This window comes from Zootermopsis nevadensis, unplaced genomic scaffold (assembly GCF_977971745.1).
Source record: "Zootermopsis nevadensis isolate Lab colony 2312 unplaced genomic scaffold, Znev_1.0 Znev_ptg000018l, whole genome shotgun sequence".
NCBI lineage: Eukaryota > Metazoa > Arthropoda > Insecta > Blattodea > Termopsidae > Zootermopsis > Zootermopsis nevadensis.
In genome coordinates this window covers 1,142,443-1,162,983 of record NW_028259150.1, presented here as the reverse complement: position 1 = coordinate 1,162,983, position 20,541 = coordinate 1,142,443, and the positions used below count along the sequence as shown (strand labels likewise).

Below are 20,541 nucleotides of genomic sequence, written 5' to 3'. Positions count from 1 at the left end.
CGCCTCTCTGCCAATTAATTATTCATTAATCGCATCATTATGTAAACCGCACATAAAGAGAACAAAATGAGATTATTTACGTGGAAAGGGAACCATTCTAGGTATGAGTAATGATTTCACTATTGCAAATACATCCAAGAAATGCATAAATTTATTTCCTTTTCGACTAAATTAAAAATTTTCTCAATCAAAATATTTTAATTCTGAATCATAGGAAATTACCCTAGAATACAGTAGAATTAATTACTATGGCTGTCAAACGTACAGAGTGTCCAACTTAACTTGGAACTCTCCACGACAGAGTACTGCAGCAGAACCAAGCGACCTGCCAGGAAATAATTTAGTCACACCGTAAAACAGTCGTCGCATGCTGGTAGGTGGGTTCCGAGTTATTAGTATTCCAGCCTCTGTCTCAGCAGTGGTCTTGGAACTTATTCATTACCCTTAGTACAAATAATGTACGTTTATTTCAGCAATAAGCATTATCAAGAATCTTCGTAGTAGGACATCTGAGGCAGTATGTAAGCTTTCCTGTTTAGAAATTATAGAATTCTCTGATCTCAGACATGCCTCTTCAGTTTTATTATAAATTATAGAAGTAAATTCAAATGCCTTATTTAAAATTAAAAATTGTAAGTATACTAATTTAATAAATATTTTTATGGAGGAAAATGATTTCCTGACACGCAGCTATTTTTACATACTTATTGCTACTTATATAAATTTTAACGACGTTATGACGATGATTTCGAATGGTGGGCCAGGAAGTTAGCGATCGTTGCCTTTAAGACAGTATAGTGATGACCACAGACTACTACTTTTTATCACCCCTTTGTGTTCGTAAGAATACATTCTTAACGTAATGAGCTCTTATGCCTGTTTGTATGTAACCTTTCCTTTTGACAATGCCTATCGTCTAGGTTGTTTCGCTGTGTAGTCTGGTAGGTGTTTACCGATGTTTCACAGGTTCTTGCTGCCTCCAAGATCAGGGCGATCATCACCCTGAAATGTCGGTCACTTCTACCAGACTACGCGGCATAACAACCAAGAAGACAGCTATTATCAGACTCACCACCGTGAAAACATCAAATCCTACTTAATCTTTCCTTCCAATCACTTATGTAAAATTGTTTCTTCTATTCACAACTTCAACACTTTCTCTTACGTTCTAACGTCGCTATTTGTAGGCATATGTATAAGAGAAATATAAAAGAACACACGTGGTGTTAGCCTGACTGCCAGATTTGCCTCCGCTTAATCATTGAGGTCAGAGGTGAGGCGCTTGAGTTAGGTTTTTGGACTGCACGAAGCACGCGAACGTAAATGACGTGGAGCTTTCGAAAGAAAATTCATGATATTAACTGCGAATATGGAGGGATGACTAATAAGTATCATTTGGTGAATCTAATGTAGCTGTATGTTGTTAAAACAAATATAAAGTTTACTCGAACGTTTGATGCCTGTTTAATGACCTGTCAGGTCACCGATCGGAAGATAACAGACGCTGTACAAAAATATGGAAGTCAGTTGATATAGGTAAATCAATACGGTATGATATCTGAACTATGCATATGTTCTTGTGACAAAATTTCTTTTATGAATTCCAAAGACGTAAGAAATCGGAACTATGTCCGTTATATAAAATGCTGAAAGACGTTCTAGTTGGTTATTATTTATTATTATTAAGTGTTCTGTCTTACGACAGGTCCATTGCTCTGCCCAAAAAGAGCTCTCCAGTTGTCCCTATTCTCGGCTTCTCGCTTTAATTCCTGGAACGTCATCTTCTTTCCATGTTTAAGGCCGTCGGTTAGCTATCAGGAAGAAAGAAAGAAATGTAAATATTTAAGTAATTTCTGTATTACTTGTAGAAGCAATAGATTTATTGTGTTATTTAAATTACTTAATAAGTTTTAATTAAAAGTAAAACTGTAATTGGAATATAACCTACCCTTAATATGAATTGAAACAACTCACAATTTCTAAGGCTGATTATATTTAGATATTAAACAATTTAAAATCTGTAAACGAATGAAGAGGTTCTCTATCGATATAAAAGTATCCTACATAAGTATGAAATTCTGTATAGGTTGACATTCTTAACAGCAATAAGATAATTTGACTTTTTTATATTCGTGTAGAAAAAAGAATCTCGGGTCTGCGTATTTTGTTGCAGAATTTTGATGTTACGTACGTACAGTTGGAACAAGAACTTAAATTTTACACAACCTGTCACTAAGTGTTCCAGGTCCCTTTCTTTATCCACGTAAAGTTAATTAGGCAAGATGAAATATTTTTATAACTGGTGCCGAATGTAATTTGTCATTTCTGGATATTCTGAATGATCTGAGATTTTTGCGATGTTTGAGCAGAGAGTCTTATTTCTCTTTCCGAGGTAGTCTTTTATGTGTGTGGGTTGATGTGTACCCAAGATTACTGTTGCCCCCAAGCAGTAAGAGAGTAGCAGCTCTCTGAAAGTCAATATTACCCGATGTTTTACGTAGCGCCTTCAAACATTTGCTATGATAACAGAGGTAGCTGCGGAGAGGTGAAGAGAGGCTGTCTCTCAAGCCATGTCGTATTCAGCTTTCAGTTTTATATCACGTCCTAATACAAGAACACTTCCGGTTCACTTGCGTTGCTTAATCTCTTCTAGTGATTCAGACGTCTAAGAAAACAAGTTTAGCTTTGCTTCTAATTAGGCCTATTATAAATATTTTCGCCGTTTGTTTTTCTTATTAGTTAATGAATTACACAAAACGAGCACAGTAATTTAAAATTGTACGCCAAATATATCTTAGTCTGGTTAAGGTAAATTAATAAATCTTGGCAAATAATCAACTGTGTTTAGTAAAGTTACTTCTTGGTAAGATGAGTCGAACGTACCATACGTTTTGGCGTGAGATTTTTCTATATTGCTTCTTCATTTCGTCTCCATACGCCGATTCCTTTTTCAAGATGTTGAACATTATTTAATAATAGGATAATCTATTGTATATTTTATTGCTTTAAATACAATATTAATATTTCAGTACAACTTGCTACCCGCATAACTTTAATGACTGAATTCTCGTACATTTCCTGACCTGTGTTGGCATCTACAAAATCTTACAATTTACCAATATGGAAGCACGGTTACCTCATATTCTACACTTATTCACATGAAAAATGATCTCCTTTAAGCATTAAGCCATTTTATCCAAGTGCAAATTACCTTATTTCCAATTTTGGTTTAAGTTCTGTTAAGTGGCGCAAACAGGGCAAAATAATAATAATTATTCCACATAATAAGTAATTTAGCGAAATTAGTTTATTTTCAGCTAAAAATAATGTAAAATTTCTTGAAATTCTGAAAACTTTCATATTGTCATGTTTTTCGGAAAGTAACACTCTAAGAACAAAAGTAAGACCAATTCTGCTAAAATGTGTCTTATTTGTAGTAAAAGCGGAATGTTAGATATTCCGCGGGTTGGGAAAGGAACTTAACAGATCGTATAATTACTATTAATTATTTATTCCAAGTTTATTTTCTCACAAAGAACGAATTTTGAACATTTATTTCTAAATAAGTGTTTTAAAGCTAGATTCCGCGAAGCCTGGGTACTCAAATCTGAATCATGTTTTAACTTCACCCGGAAAACAATTAATTTAATTGTTTATTAGGTGTGGCAACAATTTAAAACTGGTATTTCAAGTGTTTTACTTTCGCTTTCACAGAGGTATAATTAACTCGACCTCTGATAAATCCCCCTGAAACTTGAAAGGTTACCGATGTATTATAATGGATATCATAATATTTCTCATTCCCTACAGGCTAATTCAAAGATATTCACATAAATATGCCATCATCACTTCCATTTCATTTCTTTCCATAGTACCGCATTCGAACTAAATAACCTTTGGGGATGATACAACGCCATTAAATAAAGTATGAAAAATGCACTTTTAGTTCGTATGTAAAAGGTAGGGTAGGAAAAGTTCGATTAGTGTCCCAGATTGCCATAAAAGTATCGGGTCTCAAAGGAAAAGGTCGAAAGTCAATAAGTCAGTGTCTTAAACTTCATTTTAAATCAAGGGCTGATTAAATGTTGAATATGTAGGAAATTAAGTTTATTTTAGTTTTTATTAAGGCATACGGTTTACTTTCGTATATTTCAGCATTGATTTATTGTGAATACTTGTCAAAATCCAGAGATGGAGTTTAAACCTTGAATTATAAATTTGTAAATGTCTCACGTTTCACTGTTTGCCCGCAGAGGACGAGCTCGCAGACCATTAAAAGCCTCGTTTGTGTACCGTGTCTTTCCCTGGTAAAATACACGAGATTAGAAAAACAAACCTGTACTCAAGCTCGTTAAAGAAGCAAAGTTCAACTTTTAAAGTGACTTTTAAGTGACTTCCTAAAAATACACAACATAAGTTTTGTGTACATGTACTTAAGTTACTTGCCTTTATGAGTTCCTTTTTAAATTCACCAAATGAAAAATTTATCAACACGCGGGGAAGTCTCGAGAAATTAAAAGACTAAACACGCCCATTCATCGCTGATGGCACATAAGAAGGACTACGAACGGTAAAATGACCGACCTGTTACGTTTTATCAGTCTGTAATAGCAGGCGCCTCTTAAATTTGCTTAAATGTTTACTGCTATTAGGTTTGTGGATAAAATATTCAGAGTTCAGAATATTCATTTTTATAAAACCCATGCTTACATAACATTCAAAACAATGTTTCCATCCACTCTGACCAATACATTAACGTGATTTAATTAATTACTTCCTCAGATATAAAAATGCATTCTTCCGTATATTTTATTAGGGATCCTTTTCTTATATTTTGAATTGTATTCTAGTATGTTTCTCATGGCTAATTCTGTAAGAATTTCAAAGACTTTTTTCATGACTGTGGAGACTCGTTATTCAGACTGGATACATTACCCAATAGATCACCCCATAATCATCTTCATAACAGTATATGATTACCGCTGCACTACGTAATTTTCCAGCTGAGTCCAACCTCTGTAATGTAAATGCCTTTGCTAGGAGATTTGTTGCATTCTACTGTTTTATTTATGCTACGTGAAATTTGTTAACTACAGTTCCTTATTTATTAAGAAGTAAAGACTAACAATATAAATAATTTATGCCATTACAGTGTAATCTTTGTCCCTTCATCTCTTTCTAGCCACACTTCATTTATTTTATCAGAGTGCTATGAGGATTTCTTTAAGTACGATTAGTGAATGATACGTAAAGAAATTAAAATTAATTATTTTAGTAAAAATATTAATGTAGCCAGTTATAAATAACATGAAAGCCTATGAAAGATTCAAACAAAGAGATATCTATGTAGAGCCCTCCCCAGTCCGACGAGAATGCGGTATCAATGCAGTACCATTATCAGTCACTAATGAAAGTAAGAGAATAAAAAGAATCGAACTAGTGAAAGTTTGTAGAGCCATGATCACGATGTGCATTGCTGAGACTAACAAGCGTTCAGCACGTGTTGTCATCTAACTGATTATTTTGCTTAATTTTAGTGAATGAATAGCCTTATATTAATAAGCTGCTACTATAATAAATTTTTAAATATATCTTACCCGTAAGTAGCATAATTTTTTAATAGGTGAAATGAATGTCTACAAATATCATTTCCGTTAATTAAACCTAGGACCATACTATGTCAGGTGCAGGCCTGATTCATTATCATTGAATCCATTTTCTTTAGTTGCTTTGGGGTTTTCACGTCAATAATTACTCTTTATGTTAGTGAAGACATAGTTGTGTCCTTGAATTATCTTTCAACATTCCGAAAGAACCAGTGCGTTGATAAGAACCTTCTTTTGTAATATCGGGCATTCCTTCTAAACCTAAACGGTACCACATGTCAAAATTCTGGACTGTTACAAATCGTTTTCTTATCATTATTTGTGGGTATGATTATTTTAGTCTTTTATCCTGATTATGAAAAATATTCAGCAGTATAAATCATCTGAAAATTTATGATTTCCAGTGAAATTTATGTGTTTTTGGACGAACTCCATAAATGAATGCATGATGGGAAGAGTGTTCTTGTCTGTCTGTCTGTTTGCCAGTCTAGTCACGGTCCCTATGTTTCAACACTGAAAACCATTCGAGGTAAATTTTGTTGGGGGCTCAACACTAAACATTTTCAGACGAATTTAATCCTTACGCATAAGACGGTATTTATAACGCCCTAATTAAAAGTACCAGTTTTTGAAGAAAGAAACTGCAAGTCGTACAAATAATTTGTAGTTCTACGGAATGTCAGAATATAATATTTCTCATTACAATATAGAATTTTATTGAGACATGTTCGACATGATGAATGTTTAACGAAATACAAGTAAAATATGTTGTGACTTCTGCAGTTAGACATCTTGACTTTGACTCTGTCTTTACCATTGTGTCTGCAGTAAATGAGTATTAAGTGATTGATTTTTGCTCTTTCTAACGGATCAAACAGAGGACATTTTCCCATTATTTATAACACGATACGTTGTTTTTTAACAGAAAATGGACAAAGTCCAAAAACGTAGCAAACTAGATAAACATTAATGTAAATTTAATATGCAAAATCACAAATAACGTTTTTGACGTAGGATTTGAGGTTTTCACAGCGGTGTGTCTGAAGATTGCTGTCTTCTGGGTTATTGCGCGATGGCGATGACGGAGACAGTATAACCTCTGAAACGGTGGAAATCTACCAGACTACACGGCGCAATAACCCAGAAGACAGTGATCTGTAACTTTTTTTACCTACGCCTTTCTATTCTCACTAGAACCCCTGACTCCGTACGTAGACATGTAGGATTGTATCACTGGTATACGCAGAAACTGTTATCAGGCTCCCGATTACGGAATCCCTGTATTCAGACATGTAACTATTAGAAGAAGGTCTTCTTGCAAGTGGGATTCTAAATGAATGGCCGCTTGGGGATTATTCCTGATCTTTCAGCCTCTGTCGGTGCTTCATCGTCTTCACTTCGCACTCTCTAGATCACATCTTAGTGCAAGAAGGAGATGCAGAAAAAAAGTGCTCCATCCTTAAATAGATCATAGGGAGGCAAGTCACGTACGCTGACATAGTCATGGCTTATAACTTGTATCTCGGTAGTGGTTTGTCGCTGCAGAGCGAAAAGTGGCAGGGGACGCCGTCGTCGTAATGTGTGTAAGCTGGGTTTGTCGTCACCGCGTCACAAAACAGCAAACTGCATCTCTTCAACTCACATGCGCTTTGACGTGCAGTTACAGCGCCTAAAACACCAGAAGAAGTGAATTTAAGAACTCTGGCACTTGGAAATGCTCTAATTAGATACACTCTTGTGTATTTAGCATATGTACTGCATGTGTCAATCAATTCATCAATAAACCCAGTACAGACTTCACATTTTAAACACATGAGACTTAAATGATGATGATGATGATTTTAATGATGTTAATAATAAACATTATAAGATAAATCAGGATTCAGAAAGGGAAGCTTGTGTTCTGGTAATATTTTATTAGCCACCAAATTTTAAAATACGACGACTTTATAAAACAAATACATGTTTTATTGACTCCATAAAATCATTAGATGGCATAAAATAATACGTATTTAATAATGAAAAGCTTCCAAGTACCTATAATAGAGTCTGGTTTGAGCATATATAAGCAATTTAAAATTTTTATTCAGGAGTATAAGTTAATTAATTTGTGACTTCGAGAAAACTGCAGTATAACACGGATATCTTTAGTATGTAATATTGACGAAATAATTGGACAATATAAAGGCCAAAGATTATATTTCACAGAGATTTTTTCAATACAGTTTTTTACAGATGATAAGGTTATATCAGCTTCATATTTTACGAACTTATGACATCTGTACAGAAATCGAATGAAGAAACGAATCCCAAGCATTAATCATATAAGTACCAAACATTATACAATATTTTGTGTCGTATCATATAAAGAATTTTAAGTAAGAACTATCTGCCCCTTCAATTGCAAAAGTTTCTTCCAAATACTGTAGTTCTATGCAAAGTACACAGGATGTCCCTTAAGTTAGTGACTATAGGATGAATCTGTTTTTTTTTGTAAAGCATGGCAGAAAATAAAGAGGATAAGGTTGTTTCAAATTAAGTTTCCAACCTCAAATGATGGAATTTTTACCTAGGACGAGCCGTTAAAGTCCCACACTAGTTACAATATCAGTAATAAAAAGTTGTGGCGATGCTGCAAGGTTGACGACATTGAAATTGGAGTATGCCCAGAAGAGTGGTAAACGGTAGTGAACGAGACACAGGTACTGGAGGAAACTCTGGAAACACAGCCCTCTATCGCTCTCATGAAAACATGGCGACATTGCCGTAATTTTTAATATTGATATTGTGAAGAGTGTAGCACCTTGAAGGTTCGTCCTAGGTAAAAATTTCAATATATATAACTAAAAAGATACAACAATTTTATCCTCCTAGATTTTTCCGTGTTTTGCCAGATAATGGAATTTTCCTATTTCGCTCGATTTATGGGAAAGGCTGTGTATGTCTGCTAACTAAAAGCTCGTAACATTATGATTAAAAATTACGCACTACTTTCTGAAATCCCACCACACACAAAAAAAAATTACTGTGAAACTTTATTGTTGTCTGACTAAGCGTGCGTTAGCGTTTGCTCTCTCGAATCAGTTATAGAAACTCCAGTTTCCGGTGTTGTTATTGTAGGGGTTTATATGTGGAAGTCCATTCAATCTGCGCCGGAAAAAACCCCACAACTTCCAGGATCTAGAGTCCGGAGTAACTCCGGAATTCGTCCAGCTCGACCGGATCTTTCCTTTTCCTCCTTTTGCAATTGTTATTATGTGCACCCCCCCCCCCCCACACCCAACACAATGTGTTTGCGCGTAAAAGGACGGGGAAGAGGGAAGCTCATGCAAAAATGAAGAGCGAGAAAAATAACAGAAAAATAATCATAAGGGAGAAGGAAGGAGAAATGCGGTGTTTAGGGGCTGCAGGGAGGAGTAAGGCAACCCTTAACAATTATTTTTAATGAGTGTCGGGAGAGATGGACCGTAGGTTTAAACGCTGGAACTTGGTTCTCGGTAATTCTTTTTATTTTATTATTGGCTGGCCAAATCTCTGTCTTCTTCTCGCATTTTGTTCTAATGCTCCACCCCATTCCTATAAGAACAGATCGGATGATAGCGTAACCCTCATAACAGCTATTTTGATAATACTTCAGACTTTCTTACACACTCATAAAGACGTCCCTGAACTACTATTTGTTTCTACACCGTTACAAATCGAGTTCGCTGAAGGCTCATCGCTATATTAGAATCTCAACGAACATACTAGTTTCTTTTAGTGAGTCCTGTTAGGGAGCTGCGTGTGTTTACGTCCGTCCGTCCACCTGCGGATTTAACTACAAAAATTAGCATTTTTTCGATTGTGATATTCTGGGTTGTATTCTAGCCAATTACTTTTGTAAATGTGTAGAACATTAAGAACACCTAAAGCTAATTTATACGCTACCTCTTGAATATTTCGTTAAGATGTGTGATTATTATAAACATAATCTGCCCTGTCGATAAAAAATAATAGTGGCAACTCCCTTCACCTTTCGAGCAGAGATTTTCTTTCGGCAGCGCTCGGTTCGAATCTCGAATAGTGGTAGACTATGGTGATTAAGTGTATATATATGACTTTTCTCAATCTCTCCGGACTAATTATGTGATATCACCTTTATATAAACCGCCGTATCCTCAAAAATCCTTACCTACTCTCTACTCATAATCACTCCATCTCATTCGAGACTAAATAACCAGTGTAGTTAGAAAATGTCGTTAAAACAATTGTAGACGAAAACCATAACCATATACAATCATCTTACTAACACATTCGACGAAAAGTAACCTTTCCAGCTGACACAGCATTTTTAAATAACTATCAACGTCTTAATGCTTCCAGTGCTCAATTTAAACTCTTCCAAGGTTCTCAGTACAAGTTAATATTCACACAATGTTTTTATTCAATTAAGTCTTGTTATGCATACCGAACATAAATTACAGTGCCTCGTGGTATCATTATATGCATATTTATAGTACGGTACTTCACAATTTACTGTAATTCCTAATTGAGATTCACTGCCCCATATTATTGTTAAGAAGGCTGGCTTCATTACAGTCGAGAATTGAAGCCGTGTTCACAGTAGCATGGAATACGACCAGTGTCTCACGAAGTACGCAGTAGTAAAATTTCCAATACGAAATAAAATGTTTGCATCTTGTATATTGAGCTGAAGGAGCTAGTGATTTCTAACAGCGTAGAGACAAGCTCTTGCGAAGTTACTGGTTACAGCACGCATTCGCAGACGTTCTGTTGTTTCTTTCTCTTTTTAGAGGTAAACAAACTTTCTCTGCTTTTATTTTTCCGGCTAGTAAAGAAATACTGCTCCGGAAGAAAAATCTTTAGGCTCCTCCTACCAGTGCGCTTCTCCAATCATCTGTACGGGAGGAGAGAAGGTGTTGGCCAATGCAGAAAAGCGCGATCCGGGTTACCATTATTGGTCTCTTTTTAATTCAAGACGTAAGCAAACATTTACCTGCTACAAAGCCATGTCGTTTGTAAGGTCTGAAGTTTTCACAGCAAGTAGGCTATAATAAATTCTTCTCGGGCTACCAGCCGTGTAAGGTGGCTTTATGAGGAAAACACCGATCCGTGGACGAGGACGGAGATGGTTCTCGAAACGTTGGTGTTTTTTTTTATTAAGCCACCTTACACGGCTAGTAGCCCGAGAAGAATTTATTATATCATGCAGTATTTGAACAATATCTATATACTGAAAATGCTAATTCTCTCTGTTAAATCAAGGATTGATTTTAAATATTGAATCATCTTCTGAAGTCGCATCATTTTCATCCTTTTTCAAAACAGCTTGTATTTTCCCAAATTTATAATCTTATGGCTTATTGGTTAGTTGTCTGCAGTATCTCATTAACAGAAGGAAATACGCAGTTCTTTTTTTTTTAAATGATGCTGCTCATTCCTCCCAGGACATAAAGGCAGCCGGTGAAAACCACCATTCATTTAGTCATTCAGTTTTGCAGATTTGGAAGACCCGTATCATCGTATCGATAAATTAAATAATTTACTAATCGCATTTAACATAACACTGAGAATACTATTTTAAAATCTTAAAACTTCAGATCTAAAATTAAACTGACCAATATTCTTAAAGGAGTATTTTATTTAATTAAAATGTTAAACTCTGTACGTATATATGATTTATCGAAGAATTTAAATGGTTTCGTTTCACTTAGTTTCGTTCAGGTTTAGGTTTTAAATTGAATAATATTTTTGTGGTGGACTAACAGAACATTCCCGAAATCCCTGGAAATTTAACAAACATTTTCTGAAATATGAATGATCGTAAATTGTTGATCATAGGGCCTATAGGCCTATAGAAATGACTCCTTTAGAGTTTGTCTTTGTCGCAGTCACTGTTTTCATGAATCACTAGGACAACTACGCGTCCTGGCCATCTTGGAACTTAAGTGGCTGGCTGCAAGACGTTAGGTTAATACTCTGTTTCGGTTGAAACTCCTGAAACACCATGCACGACTTCCTACCGTGGTTGTCGTCTCCAAGGGCTCATAAATCTGTCGATTAAAGCCCGGACTCACGTTCTTATAAAGCTCTGCACAGAAAACACAAAATAAAAGCGCCCGCCCCTAATGACGTCACGTATCGTAATCCAATTTGCGGGGTGGAGAAAATACCAGAGTAACGCGGATGACTTTCCAAGCTTGTAGGAAGAGGGCGGTGGTTAGGAGTGGGACGCCAGGGAAGAATCTTCAAGTAACTAAAAGTTTCTGGAAAGTGTACTACTAGGTCTACAGCAGATGCGAGTGTGTGTGTGTGTCCGAGAAATAACCAACATGGCGTACTGATGATTTCCCTCCAGTGCGCACGGCCTCGCAGGGCTGTGTCCAATAAACCGAGCTATGTCACACGAAAACCTTTCTCCTAATTCCTCTGAATCTGTGACGGAAGACGTTTCTGACTGCATTTGAGCAAAAACCATGCAGCCTGAGCCCGGAGCGAGATTTCGAGAAGTTGTTGGTGGCCTGTGCTATTTATAAAATAAAACAAAAGTCACTAATTAGCAAGAGGTCGTTGAAGTTAAGTTCCGTTTATTGTACACTTCAGTACTAGAAGACTAGTTATTGGGTTATTTAACAACATTAGTTGAAGTAAAGACTTTATAAGTAACACAGAATTATAATGATGTTGAATACGTAAGCATTTTAAAGGATTTTGTCATGGCCTCTTTTAAAGTACTCTACCTTAAATTACCTGGAGAGAATGAAGAAAATCACAATATAGATAGTCAGTAATCCGGTTGGCATTCATACAAGGTGTCTTCAGGAAATGTATTTTATGTGTATGATATTTTTAACCATTTTGTCAAAAGTCCAAATTATAGTATCCGTCACCATATTGCATGCTCTAAGGCAGTGGTATTCAACCTTTTTTGTTCGCGTACCCCCAGATAAAATTTATTTTTAACTTTGTACCACCAAAGTTGTTGGTGTATAATTCAAGTTATACATAGTATATAATCTACATCTAAAATAAATTAAACAAATTACATTACTGATTATTCATAATATATATGTATATTATAAATTTCACGTACCCCCTAAGATGTCTTCGCGTACCCCTGGGGGTACGCGTACCTCAGGTTGAATACCACTGCTCTAAGGTCATAGAAAAATCGTACAGTTTCAACAGACATCGGAGCTCATTCGAGCGATGGCATCTCTGAAATTTAGTCGTAGTAAACCAAGCAAAAATGTGTTGTTGTTTTGGAGCTGCGCGGTAAGGGGTGAAGTCCTTTCGTGACCTTGAAGCAAGCGAATTTGATGACGGCTACTATAAGCAAGTTATATAGCGTCGAATGACAGGATTAATATTGAACAATAAGTCGGAGTGGTGTTTAAGAAAAGAGTCGAAACCAGAATTAAGATACTCTCTGGCGTTTCCCGGGAAGAATTTGCGTAAACAAAAAACGTGTCAGTCAGGATAGCCTATCTCCTGACCGAGATTTGAAATCGAAACCTCCCGAATGCGAAGAAGGTAATGGTTATTTTCATTGCTACAGGAAATAAGGATAGAGAATTTATCATAACAGTAACCTGTCTCATTACAAAATGAATAATAAACGCAACAATTTATCAGGAGAAACATTTCCACTCAGACTCTTCATAGTATAGTCCTATGTACTGGAGAGCCAATGGGATAATTAAGACACCAATGCGGCTTGCCAGTCTGAGCACCGACTTATAATTCAGTGTGATAGATATGTGCAGATATTATGGTGTTACCCATATAAATTTTTAATTAGAACATTTAATCTTTCCGTTCACATCTACTACGCGTAGTAGGACGCAGCGTGCAACTTCATTCGAGACTCGTGACGCCGAGCACTTGTATTAAGTGTTAAAACTGTTATGCATGTAAGATAATGTCTTTCGGGGCAATTGTAATTCTGTTGGTGTGAACTGGAGCACGACTAATTGAACTGCAAATCAGAGCGTGCGCCATATTCTGTCACGTCTAGGCGTTCTCTGCACGTGTTTGCACCGAGAAGCTTGATTTAACTACAACGACCTACACTTGAATTAGAGTCGTACCATGATCAAATCACAACCGATTATTGGCTACCTTGACGGAGTCTCGTATTTTATTCAGTCTCTCCTTTAGATAGGTGCCTTAAACTAGACCTACATTGACTCCTTGCAAACCCTTACCCTGTCATCATTTATAGTCATCTAATATATTTCGGCGCTATATAACTTGTACAGCTGAAACAGCGTTGTTAAATAGCCTAATAATTACACTTGTATTTAAAAATAGGAATTTTTGTTTGAGCACCTGGTGTATCTCTGTCAGGCACTGCAATTTTTATTTTGGATTTTGATAAATTATTATGTGTCAGATAACCTTACAAGTTTTTTTGAATGGATGAATATCGTTTACATTTATATCAAAAGTCGTCAAATATTACGTTTGATTGGAATTTAAATAACTTAATTACCAACAATTACGAACCAGTTACAGGTTACAGCACAATGGGCAGAAATTTGCTTCAAAATGTACACTTTCTTAGAAACTCTTTGCCAGGGTTCATAAGATATGAAGATAAGAGTGAATGCGTACATAGCACATGATTTTTTGTTTCCTGATTTCAGTGTGGATTTGTTTTGTTTACAAACATAACGTGTGCCAAGAATGGGCTGCGTCGCTTTTCGATTGTTCTGTACAATAAGAAAATTATTTTCTTCGTCCTTGTGTAGCTTATTGTGTTTAGGTTTGAATATACCCGTGGGTATTTTGACAAAGCAAGTTTCAGTTACAATTTAGTCAGTGTTTGTGTGCGGGACAATTCGTCGTCCAGGCTGTTTCACGCCATTTCTATTTCTGCTTTGCTGCTTCGTGACACTTGTGAAAAGATCTGCGTGTATCAGGATGCGCTGTTCGGAACCCAGATTTGCGACTCTGTGAGGGATGCTAGCCAACCCACATTTCCACTGCCTTTTTCCTACTCCTAGACTTCCATCACAAAAGTAAGTTTCGAACAATGTTTCATTTGCGTGGTCCCTTGATTGATTAATTTTTAAAGACATCTTCGTAGTAGAATTTAAAAAATGTGTCTAGTTCATAATGTGATTTTTTATGCTTTGATTAAAAATTGAAAAAAATGTGTTAAAATTTTAGTTTATACTGTGAAGAAAAGTCTTCTTTAGATTTACATGCTAATTGATGGACTGGATTGTCAGTTCTGACTGGACGTTCTTTGATACCCCTGTTAAAGATAACTAGTAATAAATGGCTTCATTGTGCAGGATATTTCTTGAATTTTTCATATTAAACAATTTTATTCGTCATTGTAAGGAACCCAAAGTTCCATTACCGTGTTCACAATAGAACGCTACTAGATCCTATCTTCAAACCTGTTGAATGCAGTCTTTAGCAATTTGTTTCTGTGATATCCATTTTAGTATCATTCTCCGATCTACGCCTATGTCTCCCATGTGTCGTCTTTGAATGAGACTTTTCGACCCAATTATTACATGTATTTTATTTTCGCAAACGTGCTACATGTTTCGCCGATCTCTACATCCTTCCTTTAAATTAACGGTTAATACTTTAAGAAATGGCGGTACAATACCTGTCCTGCACTACAAGACAACAGGCCCTACGCGTCAACTTACACCAGATGTGGGTCCACCGCCACGGGCCATTCCAATTATGATGTGCAGCTGATCTTGGTGCCTGGTTGCGGCAGAGACACTGCCTTAGAAGGCCAGTGTCCTGAGATATACAGGACCGACGTAATATGTGATACCAGTGTAAACGCGGGCAGTTCGTGTATTTGAATGGAAATTAAGCATTCAGTAGTTGATGAGAAGGGAATGAGGGAACCAGCGAGACGTGAGAGCCCATCCAGGATGTGGATTTGACTCCTTGAGTAAGAATGGATGTCTTACTCTAGTTCTACCGACCGCAGCAGTGCTTAAGATGCGGAATCCCATTAGTTTTGTAACTACAATTAAATTATATATATTTAGCATTATGATGCAGTTTATGGGGTGATGGGTGTGTGCAATATCACAACAGACATGAGACGTTTCGCAATTTCTAATTAATTCAATAATTTAAGGATATCGATTGTGATCTTATAGGTTGTGAGTCTATGCAATCTGTTTCTTAACAGCGTTTTGGGGGAAAGCATGTCCTCGTTGGATTTGATGTTTCCACGGCGGTGAGTCTGAAGATGGCTGTCTTCTGAGTTGTTGCGCCTTGTAGTCTGGTAGAAGTCTACAGACGTTTCAGAGATCTTTGATGCCTCCATCATCAGGGCGATGAATAATTCATCGGTCAACTTCTACCAGACTACAATGCGCAACAACGCAGATGACAGTAATCTTCAAGTCTGTCCTCCATTTTCAGGGTTGGGCCCAGAAGATGAATGCGAGACATGATGCAGACGACCACACGCTACGTCTTAAAATCTTAATCTGTAGACACTTTTTATTTGGTTAATTACTTTTTTAACATTTCAGTTAAATTTTCAAAATCAGTCTGTTGTCAAAAATTTTATTTGTACCAATGAAATGGTCATTTTTCGCCCGGTTTTACAAATAAACTTTATTCAAGTAATAATATACCTTATTAATTGTATAAATCATGATTATGCTTTGGCCTATTAACAAAACAGGATGCTATTGAAATATTATAAAGTTACACATTCCTGTTGAAGATAAAGAGGCTTGCCGAAAGTATCCGTTAGGTTCTTACTAGAAAAATGAAACTGCTTATTTATTACGAACATTTTAGGATTAGCTATTAAAGCTGAGCGTAGAACACTTTGAGGTACGGTAAAACACCTGTTGGTTCTCTGGTGTAGCATTCAGCAACATCTGTCAATTTGGTGTACCTAGTTCGGAAGACTCCTTTTCGTATGCCAAGCAAATGCACTTCCAGAGATCCATAAGGATACATATTCATCTTTACATAATATCATGTGAAAGATAAAGAGAAATTAGTATTCCTCAACATTACTGACGAGTTTGTTCTTGAACCCATTCAAAACATTATTTATTGTCATCTATTTTATTCAGATGTTAATATAATTATTTAATCCTATAGAAATGTTAATTTATTATGAAGTGAGTGCCGCTTTAGAAACATCAACTACACATTAAACGTCTTTGATTAAAACCATATAACACTAGTTTGAACATAAATAATCCTGTACTTAATTGTAACGCATAACGAACATTCACAAAATATGACAGACACAGTACGTTTGACGTCAAACTTGGTAAACATTCTTAAAAACAGATTACACATGTGTTATAATAGCTAGGCAGACCGTATAAATAATAGTCTGGTCCATCACAAAGCAACACGGAGTTGTGTGCCAGTCAAATGAACAGCAAGTGGCTACAGGAGTAGTGGTAGTGCTTTGAGATACGCCAACACAATGACAGTCTCCCTGGTACTGGCACAAATTGACTAAACTGCGTGGTATGTTGAACAATGCCTCGGTGGTCCACGTCGGGTGGGGTAGTGAAGTCGAGGTGGTCCTTTCGGTTCCACCGACAACGACGACAGAATCCGGAGGGAGATTAGACTTGCCTCTCTCTGTAATGAACAAAGGGCCTCTGTTGTCGCCATGACGGCGTTCCTGTAAGTCTTCAAGATACTGACACACAGCTCGAGCTATGGAATCAGATCGATAGATTTAATAAACACTCAGCTTACTTCCTCTGCTTGTTCAGATTGCTTCCTTTCATGTAACTTATTTCACGATATCGATAACTTAATGCTTCATTCGTCGTCTTCAGTTGTTATCGATTAGACCTAATGGCCATTTCCAATTCTGAAATATTTCTGATATTATGAATGCGTTTAGATATTCGTGGTACGACTCCATGGATTGGGGATCAGTTCGACACTACATGTCTACCTATGCAGGAGAGCACAGCACAGAAAGACGTGGACAGACGTCTATGCCTCAGATGGGATTTGAACCCACAGTCTCAGGGTTTGAGCGGTCAAGACGTGTGGACACTGCGGACGGCTACGGAATTAGCAGCTATGTTTTAAATTTTGTGTGATGGGCAGTTGTTTCTTGAAAATGATTGTTTGCTGGGTTGTTGCAGAGTGTGGTCTGGTAGAAATTTACCGACGTTTCAAATGTGCTTGCTGCCTGCGTCAGTGGGACTATATATATTTCAATAAATTATTATTACTTATAACGCGGATACCGGCAGTAATTATGTAACGGTGGAATTGGTCTCATATCGTAAAAGTTAGATAACCCTTCCGTTAGTGATTCAAATTGAATTAGCAAAGCATTAAACTCTATAAACTGATAATCTGCCACCTACCTATTCGCACCTGATTGAAAGGAAATTTTCAGTTATTTCCTGGTTATTGTCAGTTTTATTGGGCTTCTCTCCCCACTGGCATAATGTTGCTCATGCGCAACGTAGGCCATGACAGCTTGTTTTTAGTTTTACTATTTCTAATATTATTACCATTTTTTACTTGGATGTGGGATACTGTCATGATTATGCTAGGCTCAACTCGCGTTCAATTCGCTCGTTTGAATAATGCTGCATTATTTTGGGTTCAATGGGGCATTTGTTTCTATATAAATAAACCTTTTCCGATAAATATACATATTTTAACATCATCAATAGTCATTTTGTGTGCTTTTTCCATCTTCTGTATGTTATTAAAGCTACAAAGTTTCAAAAGTTTTTTACTCCCTTTATCAGGTGAAAGGAGGGCAAAAGCACCCTAGTAGAGTTAGTCTCAAACCCGGAAGTCTGAATAAAAATATATTAACGTAATATGTCGCTCCATTGTCAGAAACCTTCAACCGTCGACTAATAATTTTATACTTTTCTTGCTTATCCTGTTGAAATCACACATACATTACGTCTTATAGTTTATCATCACATCTCTCCCTATTGTTATTCCTTTTCATGTTATTTTTTTCTTTCATAGTCTTTTGTCTTTGTAGGTTCAATGTAATTACAACTAATAATTTGTGTGCTTCTAATTTGTTATTGTAATTTATCTATTTTAAGTCGAATAAGCTACCCTGGATTGTTTCATTATCGTTATGTACTCAAGTTAATTTTGGAAATTCCACTTTGTCCTTGTAATGATCAAACTGTACTTTCCTCGAATAACAAACAATACGACACCTATCTACAATCTGGTTTTATCATAAAGGCTTATCGCGTCTTATCCCAAGATTTTAATAATATGATCCAAATACCCCAAAAAACTAGTTATTCTTCCATACGACATCAGATTTGTTTACCTACTGTTGAGTCATTTCTGTCATGATAAGTGAATTAAATTAAATTCATTTATTTAAGTGTTTGCCAACACTATATAACAAACAAATTTCCTTTTATTCATGAGTTTAATCTCAACTGGTCCACAATCATGTTACGTAATAATTGTAACTTTAACTTGATTTATCGCTAACTATAAACACATTTCTTATTGAGAATCTACTTGTTGCTGAGCTAGTCACGAAATCCCCAGCTTTTGTTAAATTTCTATTCTCCGCCTTGTGGGTCCAATCCAGAAGCACTCATTTTCTATAATTCATTAAAATACCGACTTCTCACTTAAGCCCAATCGGTATATTTCCTTCAACTTATCTAACAAAACTTGTGATGGAGCTTTTATCTTTCCCGATCTTGCTATATGTCTTGCCCATTCTTGACTTGATATTACTAACAACATTGGTGAAGAGTCCAAAATAAGAAACAATCCATTATGCAGTTTTTCCACCCTCCTGTTACTTCTTCCTGGTTCTAAGTATTCTCTTCAGCATACGTTGGGTTATGAGCTTTTAAATAATCATTAGCAATAATACTATAACCCTTGGATGAAGACCTTGCTAGAAGACAGCAATCTTTAGATCCACCGCCATGAAAACCTCAAATCCTGCAAGATCTTTCCAGTTTAAAATTTGTTTTTGGCCAAAAATTTGCTAAATAACACCAGTTATTATTTATTACTAGAGCAGGGCGCTCCTTTCGGAGCTTCTAGGGGGCTTTGGTCAAGTTTATAAAACGCAACCAATCTTGTGTAAGAACATAAACTAAACCAGCCAAATTGATGGTTTAAACAATTGATCTAGGGGGTTGGTTGCATTTTGAAATCTTACGTAACACGCTAAACTAACTCCCCTTCGGGAGTCAAGTTTTTAAAACGCAACCAACCCCCCCTTCGGAAGGGTTAGTTTAGTGTCTCATTCAAGTGTTTTAACCCTTGAGTAAGAAACTAAACTACCCCCCGAATGGTGGTTAAAATACTTGACCAACCCTCCTTCGGGAGTTTGGTCAAGTGTTTAAAATCTTGAATAAGGCACTAAACTAATCCCCCCCTTTCGGGGGGTTAGTTTATGTCTCATTCAAGTGTTTTAACTCTTGAGTAAGAAACTATACAAAGCCCCCCAAATGGTGCATAAAACAACTGACCAACCCCCCTTCGAGGGGTTGGTCATTTGTTTAATACGCAACCGACCCTTCCCCCGGGGGAGTTGATTGCGTTTTAAAATCTTGAGTAAGGCACTAAACTAACCCCCTTCGGGGGGTTAGTTTAGTTTCTTTTTGGTTGAATATTATTATTAGTATCAGATTACCTTTTTGGTGTTGGCAACGTCTTCTTTCACTTTCCTTCATTTCTTAAATAGTTTTATGTCGCTGTTCGGAGGCGATGTGCTGCTTCTGGAGCAGTGATAATGCGACTGGCTTGATAGTTTTTGATTTATTTGTTGTGAAGCGTTATTTGTTTACTCGGCATTGTTGTGTTCCACAACAATGCCGATTTTGTTTATAGTTGACATTGTTGATGACATCATTTTTTGATGACAACGACTAATCACAAATTTTTATAGTAAGAATAAGAAGAAGAAGATTAGTGCACGTCCCAGTCT

General features: G+C 36.4%; 1 protein-coding gene and 1 long non-coding RNA gene across 13 annotated transcripts in view; one reads left to right on the top strand and one right to left on the bottom strand.

Annotated features, from left to right (window-relative positions):
* The window catches only part of LOC110827484 (uncharacterized), a 703,936-nt gene that overhangs the window by 625,411 nt on the left and 57,984 nt on the right, over positions 1 to 20,541 (top strand). The gene's annotated exons all lie outside the window — the stretch shown is intronic.
* On the bottom strand, positions 130 to 20,450 carry LOC147873404 (uncharacterized). Its single transcript, XR_015535727.1, has 3 exons — positions 20,248 to 20,450; positions 7,098 to 7,275; positions 130 to 1,811 (listed from the first exon to the last, which is right to left on the bottom strand). It is a non-coding gene; the product is annotated as an uncharacterized LOC147873404 (long non-coding RNA).